Source organism: Mustela nivalis, assembly GCF_964662115.1.
Source record: "Mustela nivalis genome assembly, chromosome: 15".
NCBI classification, from domain to species: domain Eukaryota; kingdom Metazoa; phylum Chordata; class Mammalia; order Carnivora; family Mustelidae; genus Mustela; species Mustela nivalis.
Window position 1 is genome coordinate 69,471,865 of NC_139034.1, and position 16,467 is coordinate 69,488,331.

The 16,467-nt window shown below is 36.3% G+C and overlaps 1 long non-coding RNA gene across 1 annotated transcript in view; it reads right to left on the reverse strand.

The window, feature by feature from the left end:
- Window positions 1–274: 274 nt before the first annotated feature.
- The window catches only part of LOC309849172, an 895,871-nt gene continuing 879,678 nt past the window's right edge, over window positions 275–16,467 (reverse strand). The window contains exon 6 of the long non-coding RNA XR_014303539.1: window positions 275–302. This is a non-coding gene — a long non-coding RNA (uncharacterized lncRNA). The remainder of the gene's footprint in view (window positions 303–16,467) is intronic.

The following is a 16,467-nucleotide window of genomic DNA, read 5'->3' on the forward strand; positions in this document are numbered from 1 at the left end:
GTATCCTATCCGAAAGATTGTCTTTTTAGATAGACTGCCCATTTTATCCCTTTCTCTACTATATTCTATAATCCTATGAAAAGATAAACTTAATTGAAAATAATGATGAGAGCATATTCTTAATAAAACCTTCCATCCAGGGGGCTCCTGGGTGGCTCAGTGGGTTAAAGCCTCTGCCTTGGTTTAGGTCATGATCCCGGGGTTCTGGGATCAAGCTCCTCGGAGGGCTCTCTGCTCTGCAGGGAGCCTGCTTCCTCCCTTCTCTTTCTCTGCCTGCCTCTCTGCGTACTTGTGATGGCTCTCTCTCTCGCTGTCAAATAAATGAAATCTTTAAAAACAAAAAACAAAAACTTTTCATCCAGGAGAAATATTCTAGAATTTTCACTACATTCTCCATTTACTTAGGTCTGAGGATGTTATCCTAAAGGCACTAGTATATAGCAGACAAACAAATGAACAAAAAAGAAGAAGAAATTAATAAAATCCCAGATGTTAGCCTTTAAAATTCTTTGTATTTATTTAATTTAGTAAGAAAATTTTAAACTTTAGAATGCATGAGGACTGTTTTAGCATTTATATACATTATGCTGTGTATATGAAGTATTTCAAAATTGCACATATATATATAAACAAACCTGGTTATTTAGTCTTCAAGACCATGTACATCAAATGTGAATAGGGAAGTTTATAATGGGATATCACACTGACAGTAATTAAAGATAACAGCTGACATACTGATGACAGAGAGAATGACAAATAACACTCTCAAAAATGCACAAAGCTAAGAAGTCAAGAAAATTCAGCAGTGTGAGCTATCCTTATACTTACTTGGGTTCTGAGGATATATTGTAACACAAGAGGATGTAAAATTGACATTCTCAAGGGTCACCTGAAATCACTTGAATCTATTTTGAACATTTGTCTTATAGCAGTGGGGAACTTTGCCCTTGCCTATTCCATCCTTGAGTCAGCTTTTGCAAATGACCAATTATAATAAAAAATGTAAAGTCACTGTATTAAAAGACACCATTCATTGGGTGCACACATTCAATTAAATAAAAATAATAGGAAAGTATGCATTCAATAAATTTCAATTACTTTCTTTTCTTTAGTTCCTAGGGAGGTCTCCCCAAATTATCAGGGTTATTTCGGCCTGTTCTCTAATACAAGAAGTGTGGAATACAGACAACCCAGTAAGTTCATATTTATTATTTATATAATTGGATAAATTAGAGGGCTGATAATTTTACAAATGTATTGGATAACATATTTTAAGTATCACATTCACAATATTTAAAAAAATTATGTGGATACTGTTAAATGTTATTAGACATTAATTTAAAACATAAAGAGTTTATGTCCAGATTCAACATACATGAAAATCTATTTTTCACCCAAGTCCAAAATGTTGATAATACTATTCAAAACCCTATAATTTAAGTTTAATAGTGAAGACTATAGTTTCTATTATTTAGTTTTTCCAGATCGAATTTAGTTGCAGATTTCAAATGAGTATTATTTCTTCAGCAGATACACATACTTTTATTGTTTTTTAAAGAAATATTTGTTTATATCCCAGAGAAGATATGATGAGTGTTCACCAAAACAAAGACTTAAGTCAGCAATCTTAGCTTTCAGTAGATTATAACCTTGAGCCTTGATCATTTATTTTTTAAGCATATATAACTCTGTCAGCCTACAGTAAAGACTATTTATATCTCCATCACTTTCCTGTTTAACATATCTTCTTAAATATAATCTATTGTAGAAAGTTATTTCCCATATATTTTTATGATAGGTCAAAATATATGAAACAAAATTAATTCTTTTCTCTTTAGAGCTACTAAAGAAACTTAGTAGCTCTTAAAATTAAATCTATTTTACAAAAAAACTAAGAAGGTAAGAGATCAGCAAGATTATTGTATAAGAGATGGAATTATCAGCAACTAGAAAATTATCTTCACTTGTTCATTTCCTATGAATAAATTGGCCTATTTTATTTCCTGGTCAGATGTTGTAAGAGGGAATCATAAAAGTTAATGATTTAATAACAGTAACAAATTATGCATACATTGACACATACTTCCCTTCTAAAAGTGACATGAATGTACATAAAAATACAGGGGCCTCTGGCTTGGGATAGGAAAGGAAGGAGCCAGAACTATAGTAAATATCTATTTTCCTTTTAATTTTCTCCATACTGCTGTTAAAGTGACATGATAAACATAATTAGCCTATGCAAATACGTAAGGTAGAGTTAAAATTGCATTGTTACAACTCTTAAATCTACTTAAAACTACCTACAAGACATAAGAGATCATAAAAGGACATTTTTACATTTTTTTAATGTTTTTAACTATTATATATCTATCAAGTTAAATCTTCTAAACTCTATACTTGGTTTAAAACTCTCTAGCTTCCAATAGTGATCTGTTGGCATGGCTACCTTCCATATAATATGCATTTGAATTGATGAAATTCATTATAAAGCATGTGTATTTTATGCATGCACTGCAGAAATAAAACTGAGGAGAATGTTTATTATGTTACTTTATGATTTTTATAAAATAATCCATGTGCTACATTTTTAAAAGAATTCAATGCTAGGAAAATATTGTCTTTACAAAATAAAAAGTCACTTAAAATAAAACACTAAACAAGTAAATACAAGAAAAACACTAAAACACTTTTATTTATAACAAAAATGAGAACTAAACATCTTTTCAAGTTTTTTTAATGTCTTGACTTTGAGAAAGCTAACATAAATCTTCTAACTTGACTACTTTGTAAAATTTTACCTGTTAAAATAGTTATTTGTGTAATCATGAAGCTATGCTTTATGTTTATTAAGTACATACATACACTGTGTATTTTATATTACTTTACCTATGTTCTGTATACCAGAGAAATATGATTTATGAGGATATAATCTATACTTCAATAAAATTATGGGACTTTTTGGTCAAACAACAAAATACTTAGTAGTTATTAAAGCCATATTGGTGTATTCTTGAATATTATATGGCCTTGATAGTTTATGTAATAATACAAAAGTATTTGTTAATATATTTTTTCCTCTTAGTAAGTCCATCTTTCTTTTAACACTTTATGGTTCCTAGGGATACAGTTTGAAGATATCTACTACATACTAAAATTTTTAATATTTTAATAGTACATTTATTAATGAATTTAATAAATATTTAAAGAATATTTAAGAATGCATTGATTTTTCTATACATTACAATTCATTCCATATCTTACATGACATTTAAAAATATATATCTTTATTAATGCTCTCCCAAATTTTGCTTTATGTTTATTTAGATAACTTAGAGGCAAGTTCATTAACTTTTTACTGTAATTGTAAGAGAGAGCAATCCACACTTGTGCACATGTGTACATACAAATTTTAAAATTTGCAAAAATAGTGCAATCCTTTACCTCTTAAATAAGAAAACTCATCTACATCAAACAACTGCATTCCATGGCTAACTTTAAAAAATAATCTGATTAAAACATATTAAATTACCAATTTGTTTTTTTAAAAAAAGTTTAGATTTAGAAACTTCACTTGGTCCAATCTAATAAAAAATCTTGTGCAATTAGATTTTATTAGCTCTGTGATTACTATTCTTTCTGAAAAGCATTACACACTTGGGAGTTTAAACAGAAGTTTATAGTTAATCTGAGAAATATAAAGAGCTCAACCATAATTAGAGAGAGCACTTAATTATCTATTTTTTAATGTTTTGTTTTATTTTGTTTTTTGGTTAACATATAATGTATTGATGGGGGCGCCTGGGTGGCTCAGTGGGTTGGGGCCTCTGCCTTCGGCTCAGGTCATGATCCCAGGGTCCTGGGATCGAGCCCCGCATCGGGCTCTTTGCTCATCAGGGAGCCTGCTTCCTCCTCTCTTTCTCTGCCTGCCTCTCTGCCTACTTGTGATCTCTGTCTGTCAAATAAAATAAATAAAAGCTTTAAAAAAAAAACAAAAACAAACAAACATATAATGTATTGATTGTTTCAGGGGTACAAGTCTGTGAATCATCAGTCTTACACAATTCACAGCCCTCACCATAGCACATGCCCTTCCCAATGTCCATCTCCCAGCCACCCTATCCCTCCCCCAACTATCCTCTCCGGCAACCCTCAGTTTGTTTCCTGAGATTAAGAGTCTTTTATGGTTTGCAACCATCCCCTGTCCCATCTTATTTCATTTTTCCTTCCCTTCCCCCCATGTACCTCTACCTTGCCTCTCAAATTCTTCCTATCAGAGAGATCATATAATCATTGTCTCTCTGATTGACTTATTTTGCTTAGCATAATACCTTCTAGCTCCATTCATGTCATTGCAAGATTTCGATTTTTGATGGTTGCATGGTATTTGAGCATTTATGTGTGTGTGTGTACACATGTATATCACATCTTCACATCTTCTTTATCCATTCTTCTGTTGATGGACATGTAGGCTCTTTCCATAGTTTGGCTATTGTGGACATTGCTGTTATAAACATTCAGGGGCACGTGCCCCTTCGGATCACTGCATTTGTAACTTTAGGGTAAATACCCAGTATGAGCACTTAAGTATTTAACCTTAAATAATGCTTCTCTCCCACTGGAATGGTTTCTTCCTTCATATTCTACCTGTGGCCCCTGGAATGTAAATAGTTCCTAACTTTCTGTACTTCATATTTGAGGGTATTTTCAATACAGTTTTAGATTATTTTATCAAAAAGATTATCATTGTATGTTTCTGATAAAATACAATTGTAGTAAGTTCCTAAACTGAGATCAAAGAGATTATGGATTTGTAGTAATCATTTCCATACTCGCCAGAAAATTCATATATATCATCAGGTCTAATTTCCAAAGTTACATTGCTTTTGCTCAACATATGCCACCATATATATTGAGGTGCAAGATGAAGAAAAGAAAAAACAATGCTAGAGCTCATTCATTCATTCCCAAATATTTTATTAACATAGTAACAGTTATTAATCTTTCCATTATAAGCAAAGTAGCAATTGAACACCAAACTTTTCGAACAAAAAAAAATTGTTTATTTGTTTAGCACTCATAACTCAAGTGTTCAGTGCAAGTGAAAATTGTTCTAATTATAAGACCAGAATCTATTATTTAACTCTGTTCCCTGTAAATTGGTTTTTTTTTTTAAAGATTTTATTCATTTATTTGACAGAGAGAGATCACAAGTAGGCAGAGAGGCAGGCAGAGAGAGGAGGAAGCAGGCTCCCTGCTGAGCAGAGAGCCCGATGTGGGACTCGATCCCAGGACCCTGAGATCATGACCTGAGCCGAAGGCAGCGGCTTAACCCACTGAGCCACCCAGGCACCCTATACCCAGAGTCTACTTTGAGATCTCCCAAATGCTGGAGTTTATCATTTTTTTTTCAATAGTCCTTGGTCTCATAATCTCATACTATCAGTATATGTGTTCTCATTAATTAAGTGATTCAAGGTCTATGTAAGGTTTTGGAAGCTATAAAAAAAATCATGATGAAATAATTAAACTTTTCTCTGCTTGTATCATTTACCACACTCCTCTATTGTGTCCCTGGTTGACATTAACACATGATAAATGTTCAATAAATATGGAAATAGGCTTCAGAATTACTATGACTACTCTTTTATAATTGCTGAAAGTAAACCATGAATACACACATACACATACACACACACACACAAATTGCTACATCAAGAAACTGTTTTTTGCAACTCAGTTGTAAAATCTGATTTATTTTGATCACTTGGGAATGTTATAGTGCTTTGCTCTGTAATTTGCAGCATGGTCATAACTCAGGAAAGTGATGTCCCTTCTATGTTCAGAATCTTTATCAAAGAAAAGTCATGCTGACTGCTGCCTTCTGCTGTGGGGTGACATTTAATTTCTTCCGTCTCAAGTCCAGTTGACTTTAACCTGGCACAAAATTATTTCTAAATGAAAAATTTCTCATTGCACCTTAGCCCCTGTTGTCTCCTACATAGCGCCTCTGCTGGTGAAAAGTACCTACCATGATGTGAGAATCCAGGTGTGGAAAGCTCCCTCCATACCTGGAAATTTTGCATAGTATGCTTGTGTTGGACCTCTTGGGTCCAGTATCACAGTAATATAGCACTATATGGGCTATATTACAGCACTATAACTGGATCCAATTTAAAATAGCCTATCTTCCCAATAGTCTTATATTTAACCCTTACGAGACCAAATTACAGATGTTTATTCTACTTTTTCAGGATTTCCTAAAATTATTTTTACACTGTTATGTTAGTTTTTGTGATGGGAAATGAGTCAGACATCGATGCTTTCTGTCAATATGATTCTACAACTCGATTAAAACCAAATCCTTCCCAAGGCTTAAAGATGCCATAGAATCTGTCCTGTTGTTAAGTCACTGGCTTCACTTCCTACTGCCCATTAGGCCTCGCATCCACTTCAGCCGTACAGGCCACCCATTATGCCAAGCATATTCCCATCTCAGGGCATTTTGCTTATTGGTCTCTCAGGTAAATTCATCTGTCAGTTGTTCCCAAAGGTTACTCACTCACTTTAGTCAAATCTTATCAAGACTTCTCTTTAAGTAATTTTATACTTTCTTCATATCCATTGAACACTATTCAACATTTCATATGCGTGTATAAATACATTGGCACGTCCATGTATGTTTTTTCCTAAATAGAATGTAAAATTCATCCATGTGGGATTGTCTTTCATCCTTCCTGGTCTTGTCCACACTTTATGCTCACCGCTCAGAATAGTAACTGGGCTGTAGTAAGAATTCAATAAATATTGTTTAAACAAATGAAATAAATAAGTGAATAGATCTGAATCTAAGGAATATTATTAGAAAGTTACAAATTGTAGTTGAATATGAATGTGAATATGAATATAGCTCAGTGATTCTAGTGCCAGCCTAGTAAGTGATGGAGCTATGCTCTTATCCAAGCTTGTAGTATGTGGAAGCAAAAGTTTTTCACAAACACACCATACTTTCCTAAATAACAGATCTGAATTCAATTATAGCATACATTCTGATAAACAGAGTTTGAATTTTGCAGCACAGCCTAATTTGAGACAATAATAAGATCTTCCGATGAGTTTTAGTTCTTCCAATGTGTCCTATTTGTAAATTACTCGATTACCATGGTTGTTTCTCTCAATTGTTTGTATGTTTCTAATTGAGTATTTTGAGTAGTTTTCGACAGATATTCATTCTTGGTGTTTTACTTTGTCTTCTATTTCCTTTACTTGTTTTTAATTCCTTTAAATTTTCCTGCCATGTTGTAGCGAAACTAAGTATGTTTTGTCTTAATATCTAGATTAGCAACATGCTAGTAGATCGTGCAGCTGTTTCTAAACTTTCTTCTACCTGCCCAGAAATCCTGAGATATCAATGCACTTTTTAAGAAATAACTGTCATCCTGTTTTCTATCATTTACAATTTGTTAGATATTTCTTCTCTATGCCCCAGGACCTTTTCCTCCTTGCTTCAAACAACGGCGTTGCCTGTGCCTACAAAAACTGTCTTTTGCAGAGGTTTTGTCTTGCAGGGCTATGAACAAATGAGTAGGGTATGGATTCACACAGGCCTGTGCTGCAGAAATCCCCACCTTTGTTGTCTCTACTGGCAGTTTTTATCTTTGATCATAATAATTTTAAGCTTACTTCTCCCTTTTCAGTTTATCTCTGAAGCTGACAAAATATGCTTCCAAGCAACAATATGCAATCCCCTTCTTCAGTCTTTCCAAGGTAAAGTTGCTCGTAATGCTCCATTTGGATACAGAATTAAAATTGAAAAGAGTCAGAGATCACTACACCCCTGAACTATCTCATTGTTCAGTAACCATGTGATTCTTTATGATATATCTTCTGAGTTATGGATTGCTTTATATTTAGGCAAGGCACTAAGTGAGAAAACCAATGCAAGGAAAGTAAGATTGACTTCATGTATCATACTCTAAATGGGTGTGGTATACATCTCAGCACTGTCTCTCTATCACCATCTTCTGATACTCTGGTGATTAGTAACATGAAAATCAAGGCACTTTCCTTTCTCATAGATGTGAACTGATGCTTGGGCATGTGCTGTCCAAGGTGATGACTTGCTCTGCTTGAAGGCATCAGAGGCTTTTTAACAGGTGTCATAATTCAAGATGAAGTCAATTTATTTAAAGCTGCAAGACATATGTCATATATAAATGCCTAAAGTAAAATAGGTGTTTAGGCAGATAGCTATATATGTGTTATTTTAGAGGAATATGAAAAAGCATAAGCCCTGGACCATATTAACATGATACATTGGTATGTAGTATAAGAGAGTAATAAATGGAATCTACTGGTCTGGTCAGCAAAGTGGACCCAACAAAATACCAAGAAGCAGTCTGTAATTCCAGATACTGACTACTTTAGTTGGCATATCTTTTGTTATATCTATTTTATCTATTAAGTTAACAAATTGCATAGTTCAAATGATTGACATATAGCATAAATACAGTGCTTTTACATCTTATGTAGGATACTGGTTATTATATTTTATGGTGTATTTCTTTTCAGATTTTCTGAAGACAGTGTAGAAATGCTTTAACCACTTTTTTTTTTTAAGTTTTGGAATACAAAATAAAAATTTCTTTTCACTAGAAAAACCAGTTACTATTAGTACAGTCAAACATTATGAGAGTTTTAAGTTCTTTTTTTTTTAAAGATTTTATTTATTTATTTGACAGACAGAGATCACAAGTAGGCCAAGAAACCAACAGAGAAAAGAGGAAGCAGTCTCCCTGCTGAGCAGAGAGCCTGATGTGGGCTTCCATCCAAGGACCCTAGGATCATGACCCAAGCTGAAGGCAGAGGCTTAACCCACTGAGCCACCCAGGTGCCCCAAGAGAGCTATAAGTTCTTAAAGCACAGATACTTCCCCAAGAAAAAAATATACGTGTTATATGTATACCTTCAAAATAATCACTTCTGGGTTTACGAGTGTTCACTTTATTTTTCCCTACCTATTACATTTATGTTATAAATGTATATAGCTATATATATATATATATATATAAATAGATATTATTAATATATATTATATATTATATAATAATATAATAATATATAATATAATATAATATATATTATTAATAAATATATTATTAAAATTAGTTTCAGGTGGACAACATAGTGAATCAAAAGTTACATTTATGTTATAAATGTAACTTTATATGTGCACAATATTAAATAAAAATGTAAAAACAGAAATGGGTTCTAAGATTATGTTGCAAAAAAAAGTTTTAGAATTACAGGCATATTTGCAGATCTAATGCAATATATCTTTTTTCATAAGCTGAATGAGGAAAATTTCCAGCTCTGTATTATTGTATGTATTATCTAAAATTAGCTGGTTTCTTCATAACTATTCCTCTCAGAAACACTGGAAAGGAAGAGGGAAAGCACATTTTTATTTCAGAGCTACTATGTGTCAGGCTTTGTTTTAAATTCTTTAAATATTGTTAAAAAAATCACCAAAAGTTTTTAGAAATAACGAACAAATATTTATTAAAATCCCTTTTTTTTCCATTTCCTGATCCACCTTTTCTCACTTTCCATCATTAATCACTAAGAAATAGGCTTTTTCTGTGTAAAACTATTGCCTTTACTATTTTCGTCTCTATAAAAGCTGTAAACATTGTGTTCTACACCTTCATATGTATATATGCTTATTTTCCAAAACTGGAGATTACCTTATAGTTCTTCAACTACATTTTGTTACCATTTCAGACAGAAAATAAAATGTTGATATTTAAAATGTGAGTTATCATTGATATCTTAGAGTGCTTTGTAAGTTATTAGCATTTAGTCTATCTTATAACACATTTTTTCTTACTAAAATCTTTATCAATTCAAATGAAAATCATGAAATATACCATTAGAAGAGTAAAGCAATCACTCAAATATCTTGCATCTTTATGTTGTGCCTTGTCATTTTAGTTCTATATTTTTGATATGTAAGGAAAGGATAAAATTTTCTTTCTTTGAATATTGTCTTAGGAATTGTCTCTGTGGTCTTAAAAATGATACTTTTATATTTAAAATTAAATTATTCCTAGGGCGCCTGAGTGGCTCAGTGGGTTAAAGCCTTGGCCTTTGGCTCAGGTCATGATCCCAGGGTCCTGGGATCGAGCCCCTCATAGGGCTCTCTCCTCCATGGGGAGCCTGCTTCCTCCTCTCTCTCTCTCTGCCTGCCTCTCTGCCTACTTGTGATCTCTGTCAAATAAATAAACAAAATCTTTAAAAAAAAAAAGGATTTAAAAAAAATTAAGGATATTCCCATTTCAAAAAATTAGTTTGAAACAATTTAGATTATAAATGAATATATTAAAATAAACATATGTAAATGCATATCCAGTTATGGATACAGCAAATAAAGATCTTAATTTCAGTTTTACAATTTCCTTTAATAACAGTGTATTCCTTTGACCATTCCTTCCTTCCTTCCTTCCTCACTTTTTTGCTTCTTTCCCCTTCCCTCCTCCCTCCTTTCTTCTTCTTTCTTTCTTTGTTTCCTTTTTTTCTTTCTTCTTTTTCTTATTTGAGTATATTGGACAAAATGTTACATTAGTTTCAGGTGAACAACATAGTGAATCAAAAGTTTATACATTACACTCTTAGGTCAAGAGGAGCTAACTAGGTGTTTATTTTTCAATCAATTTCATTAAAAGACACAATCAGTCACACAAAAACATGAGCAAAATAAGTGCAATATATAGACAGTTCAGATGTTTGAGGAAGGTTTTAGTATTCCACATCCAAAAGTATTAAGTATTTTTAATATTGGCATTTCTTTTACAAAATGAGTTTTCTTGAGAGAATTTGGTGGTTCAAAAAAATTAATTAAAGAACACTGTCGCACTTGCCTAGTAGTTAAAATAAAATTTTAGTCTTCAACTAACAAAAGTCAGGATTCTTGCTGCAAGTAGATAAAGAAGCTATTACCCTCTAAAGAAGGCAGATTTGGTTGAATGGTTTAGTGCTTCGTTTATCATAACAATGGGTGATAAGGCTAATAAGAAGTTGTGTGCTGCTAATAGTTGTGATAAGAAAAGACAGGACATTACTCTTGGGTAAATCTAGATAGGATCAAATTCTGGATTGGTTCAGTGCTGCTGCATAAACCAAACTTTCCACTTTAAGCACAACGGCAAAAGAAAAAAAAAAAACAAAAACAAAACCTTAATGTAGAAGATCTTTAGGGAAAATAACTTGGGAATCTAAAAATCTGTACTTTCTCATATACTTTTTCTACACTGAGTCATTATTATTGTCATAATACGGTTTTTGATATTTAAGTGTTTCTTGTGAACATGACAGCATCTATTGAACATCTTACTTTTATATGAGGATATAAAGAACTTAGCCTAGAAGGATAGGCATTCCAAATTATAGAGCAATATAAAGGAAGTTTTGTTTGAATGCAAAGAATCACCATTCATCTTCATTTGAGTTGGTGTTGGGAGACTGAGTGGGTTCACTAGATAAGTAAAGTAAGACTATTCCAGGGGGTGCCTGGGTGGTTCAGTTAGCTAAGCATTTGGCTCTTGATTTTGATTCAGGTGATCATCTCAGGGTCCTGGGATGGAGTTCTGCTTCAGACTCCAGGCTCAGCAGGGAGTCTACTTGAGGATTCTCTCTCCCTCTACCCCTCCCCCTTCTCACAGGTACATGCATGCACACTCTCTTTCTCTCTCTCAAATAAATCAATCCTTAAAAAAATAAATAAATAAAAAGAATATTCCAGTAAAGGGAACATAAAAGTCAAAGGCAGATGTGAGGAGAGGAGTCAAGATGACAGAGAAGTAGCAGGCTGAGACTACTTCAGGTAGCAGGAGATCAGCTAGATAGCTTATCAAACCATTGCAAACACTTACAAATCCAATGGGAGATTGAAGACAAGAAGAACAGCAATTCTGGAAACAGAAAATCGATCACTTTCTGAAAGGTAGGACCAGCAGAGAAGTGAATCCAAAGCGATGGGAAGATAGACCGTGGGGGGAAGGGCCTGCTCCCGGCAAGCGGTGGAGCAACAGAGCACAAAATTAGGACCTTTAAAAGTTTGCTCCACGGAAGGACATCGCTCCAGAGGCTAAACTGGGGTGAAGCCCATGCGGGATCAGCATGGCCCCAGGTCCTGCAGAGTCACGGAAGGATCGGGGGAGTCTGAGTGTCTCAGAGCTCACAGCTATTAGAGCAGGGAAGCTGGCTACAGAGACAGAACTCATGAGTGAACTCTCAGTTCTAGGTTACCTTGAACTGGTCACAAGCTGGGTGAGCTCGGAGCATGGCCAGAGGCCAGGGAGACAGAGTGATTGAGCTCTTTACTCTGAGGGCACACTGAGGAGTGCAGCCCCCAGCTCTTGGCTCCTCCAGGCTGGAGACTGGGAGGCCGCCATTTTCATTCCCATCCTCTGGAACTCTACAGAAAGCATTCAGGGAACAAAAGCTCCCGAAAGCAAACCCGAGCCAATTACTTAGCCCAGCCCCTTATAAGGGCAGTGCAATTCCACTTCGGGCAAAGACACTAGAGAATCACTACAACAGGCCCTTCCCCCAGAAGATCAACAAGAAACTCAGCTAAGACCAAGTTCACCTACCAAGGAGAGAAGCAGAATTCCAGAGGAGGAGAAAACAAAGCACAGAACTTATGGCTTTCTCCTCACAATTCTTTAGTCTTGTGGTTAATTTAAAATTCTTTTAAATTTTTTACTTCTGCTAAATTTTTTTTAACTTTTAACCTTTTCTTTTTTAACTTTTTTTAACTAGTTTAACATATATATATTTTTTTCTTCTTTTTAATATTTTTTTCTTTATTTGTTTTCTTTTTTTAATTTTTTTTTTCTGAACTTCTTTTTATCCCCTTTCTCCCTCCCATGATTTGGGGTCTCTTTTGATTTGGTTAAAGCACATTTTCCTGGGGTCTTTGCCACCTTTATAGTATTTTATTTGCTGCTTCATATACTCTTACTTGGACAAAATGACAAGGCAGAAAAACTCACAACAACAACAACAAAAAAAAACAAAAACAAACAAACAAGAGGCAGTACCGAAGGCTAGGGACCTAATCAATACAAACATTGGTAATATGTCAGCTATAGAGTTCAGAATGACGATTCTCAAGGTTCTAGCCGGGCTCGAAAAAGGCATGGAAGATATTAGAGAAACCCTCTCTGGAGAGATAAAAGCCCTTTCTGAAGAAATAAAAGAACTAAAATCTAACCAAGTTGAAATAAAAAAAAGAAGCTATTAATGAGGTGCAATCAAAAATGGAGGCTCTTAGTGCTAGGATAAGTGAGACAGAAGAAAGAATTAGTGCTATAGAAGACTAAATCACAGAGAATAAAGAAGCTGAGCAAAAGAGGGACAAAAAGCTACTGGACCACGAGGGGAGAATTTGAGAGATAATTGACACCATAAGACAAAACAAGATTAGAATAATTGGGATTCCAGAAGAAGAAGAGAGAGGGGAGCAGAAGGTATATTGGAGAGAATTATTGGAGAATTTCCCTAATATGTGTCGGGAGCCGGTACAGGAGGCCTACTCTAAGAGCCGTAAGGGACTGAATATGATTGGCTGTTCATTTAGGTCCACTCTCGCGGGAGGTGCATGAGCACTGCATTGTGATTGGGTAACACTGCCTGTATAAAAACGCATGCGCTGAGGGTAAAGGGGGAGGAAGAAAAAAGCGATTAAAGAAGAAGGTTCGCCGCTACGTGAGTCTCCGAGTCGTTCTTGCGGGCCGAGAGCGACAAGTGGTGCTGAGACCCGGGAATCTCATTGTGAGAGACGCACGGAGTCGGCGACGATCAGGTAAAGAGTGCACCTATTTCTGTCTAGTGACAGGGAAAGTTCCTCAAGTCGAGGACAAGCGTAGAAAGCTTTCCGGGATGGGAAACAAGATGGCTGCAAAGTTCCTAGGATAAGGACGAGAGTAAAGCTTTCCGGGATGGGAAACGAGATGGCCGTGACAGGGAAAGTTCCTCAAGTCAAGGACGAGAGTAAAGCTTTCCCGGATGGGAAACGAGATGGCTGCAAAGTTCCTAGGATAAGGACGAGAGTAAAGCTTTCCGGTATGGGAAACGAGATGGCCACATATAAAATGCTGGGGCCGCTTTCTGATATCCTTAAAGCAATTGGTACTCCTTTAAAAAATAAAACAGCTCGTTTGTTTTTGAGAGAAGTGGGACAAACGGCTCTCTGGTTTTTGGAAAGGAGCAGAGGAGGGAAATCGCCCAAAAGCCAAAAGGTGAGCAAGATGCAAAAGGAGCTTGCAAAAAAGGAGGAAAAGCTAAAAAAGGCTATGGCGCAGCTCAAAATGCAGGGGGAAGTTATGGCGCAGCTGAAATTAAAAGCGGAAGAAGGAGCTATGGCGCAGTTACAAACAAAGACGGAAGTGGTAGATAACTTAGATCCTGTGTCCACGCGCCCAGCCCCAACAGCGCCACCTTACGAGGAGCCTCCTTTGTATAAACCTTGCTGCACCAAGGCCTGCTATTGTGCTAGCTGCACCGCACGAGTGGCTGCCATAGTAGCCTCTCAGGAGTTTGGGTGGGAACAGGATTCTCATTCAGTCCTAAAATCCCCACTTACTCTAACTCCACCTTTTTTGGCTATAATTATACCTACCAAGACCCGGCGCAAGGCGCGTCAGCTCACCTTCTAGATAGGTGGCTGCTCTGCAATGCTGCACAGGCATGTACAGGCTTGGAAAGCCTTCACTTTATTTATGGGTCTACATGGCGTAACTGTACATACAACTATCATGTAGGCTCTCGATTTGAAACAAATGTTACTTGCAATTGCACCTCAGCTAAGCACATAAGTTACTCACCAACGCCCATCTGTGTTAGAGCTCCCTTTCTCTTCATAGTTTTTAATGCTTCTACTATTAACAAGTCATCTAGTCTCTCTTGTGAGTCCCAGAATTGTCTGCTATCAGAATGTTGGAATGCCACGGTGGGAGACTCGGCAGTAATAGCCAAGATTCCGACGTATATCCCGATGCCAGTACAGGTGAACCCCGACAATCTGCCGGTGCTGCTTCGACATAAATGAGACTTTGGAATAACAGCAGCCATTATTGCAGCTATCGCAGCATCCGCCGCCTCTGCTACTGCTGCCGCGGTAACGTTGACAACCTCGGTACAGACAGCCGCCATGCTCAACAACGTCACAGGAATGGTCGCTGAAGCATTGGCTACGCAAGAACAAATTAACGGACATTTGCATGCTGGGATCCTTATTGTAAATCAAAGGGTTGATCTTGTACAGGAACAACTTGATATCCTAGAGTCAATTGTGTCGATAGGATGCATACATGATATGGCCGGACTTTGTATCACCCCTATAGCTCATAACAACTTATCCTTAGCAGCTAACCTCTCTAGACAGTTAGGAAATATGCTTAATGGTACCTGGAACCGTCAATTTCAAAATTTAACTAGGCAATTACGAGCTCAAATTATATCCATATAGTCTACCAAAGTAACTATTGCACCTGTTAGTGAGTGGAAAAAAATGTTACAGCAATCTGTTTCGTTCCTCAAACAGTGGGCCGGACTTGGTGCCATGGCTGTTCTCTTAATCACAGCTAACGTACTAATGTTACGTTGGGTGTGTGGCCATGTCCGTCGCAATCAACGACAATAACACCTCATGGTTCAAGCCATGATGGCTCTTGAAGCTGGTACCTCCCCCCAGATATGGCTAAGTATGCTAGATCGGTAGTCAAAGACGGGTAAGACTGATCCCACACCATAGCAACCTAAGACAGGGGCTCTTCGACCAGGGAGAGTACCCGATGACGGGTAAGCATGTGTGCTGAGGATTGGCAACCTAAGACAGGCACGATCTCAGCCATTATAAATAAATAAAAAAGGGGGAGATGTCGGGAGCCGGTACAGGAGGCCTACTCTAAGAGCCGTAAGGGACTGAATATGATTGGCTGTTCATTTAGGTCCACTCTCGGGGGAGGTGCATGAGCACTGCATTGTGAATGGGTAACACTGCCTGTATAAAAACGCATGCGCCGAGGGTAAAGGGGGAGGAAGAAAAAAGCGATTAAAGAAGAAGGTTCACCGCTACGTGAGTCTCTGAGTCGTTCTTGCGGGCCGAGAGTGACAAATATGGAAAAGGGAATAAGCATCAAACCAGGAGGTGCAGAGAACTACCCTCAAAATCAACAAGATAGGTCCACACCCCATCACCCAATAGTAAAATTTACAAGTCTTAGTGACAAAGAGAAAATCCTGAAAGCAGCCTGGGAAAAGAAGTCTGTAACGTACAATGGTAAAAATATTAGATTGGCAGCTGACTTATCCACAGAGACCTGGCAGACCAGAAAGAAGTGGCATGATATATTCAGAGCACTAAATGAGAAAAATACACAGCTAAGAATACTATATGCAAGTAGG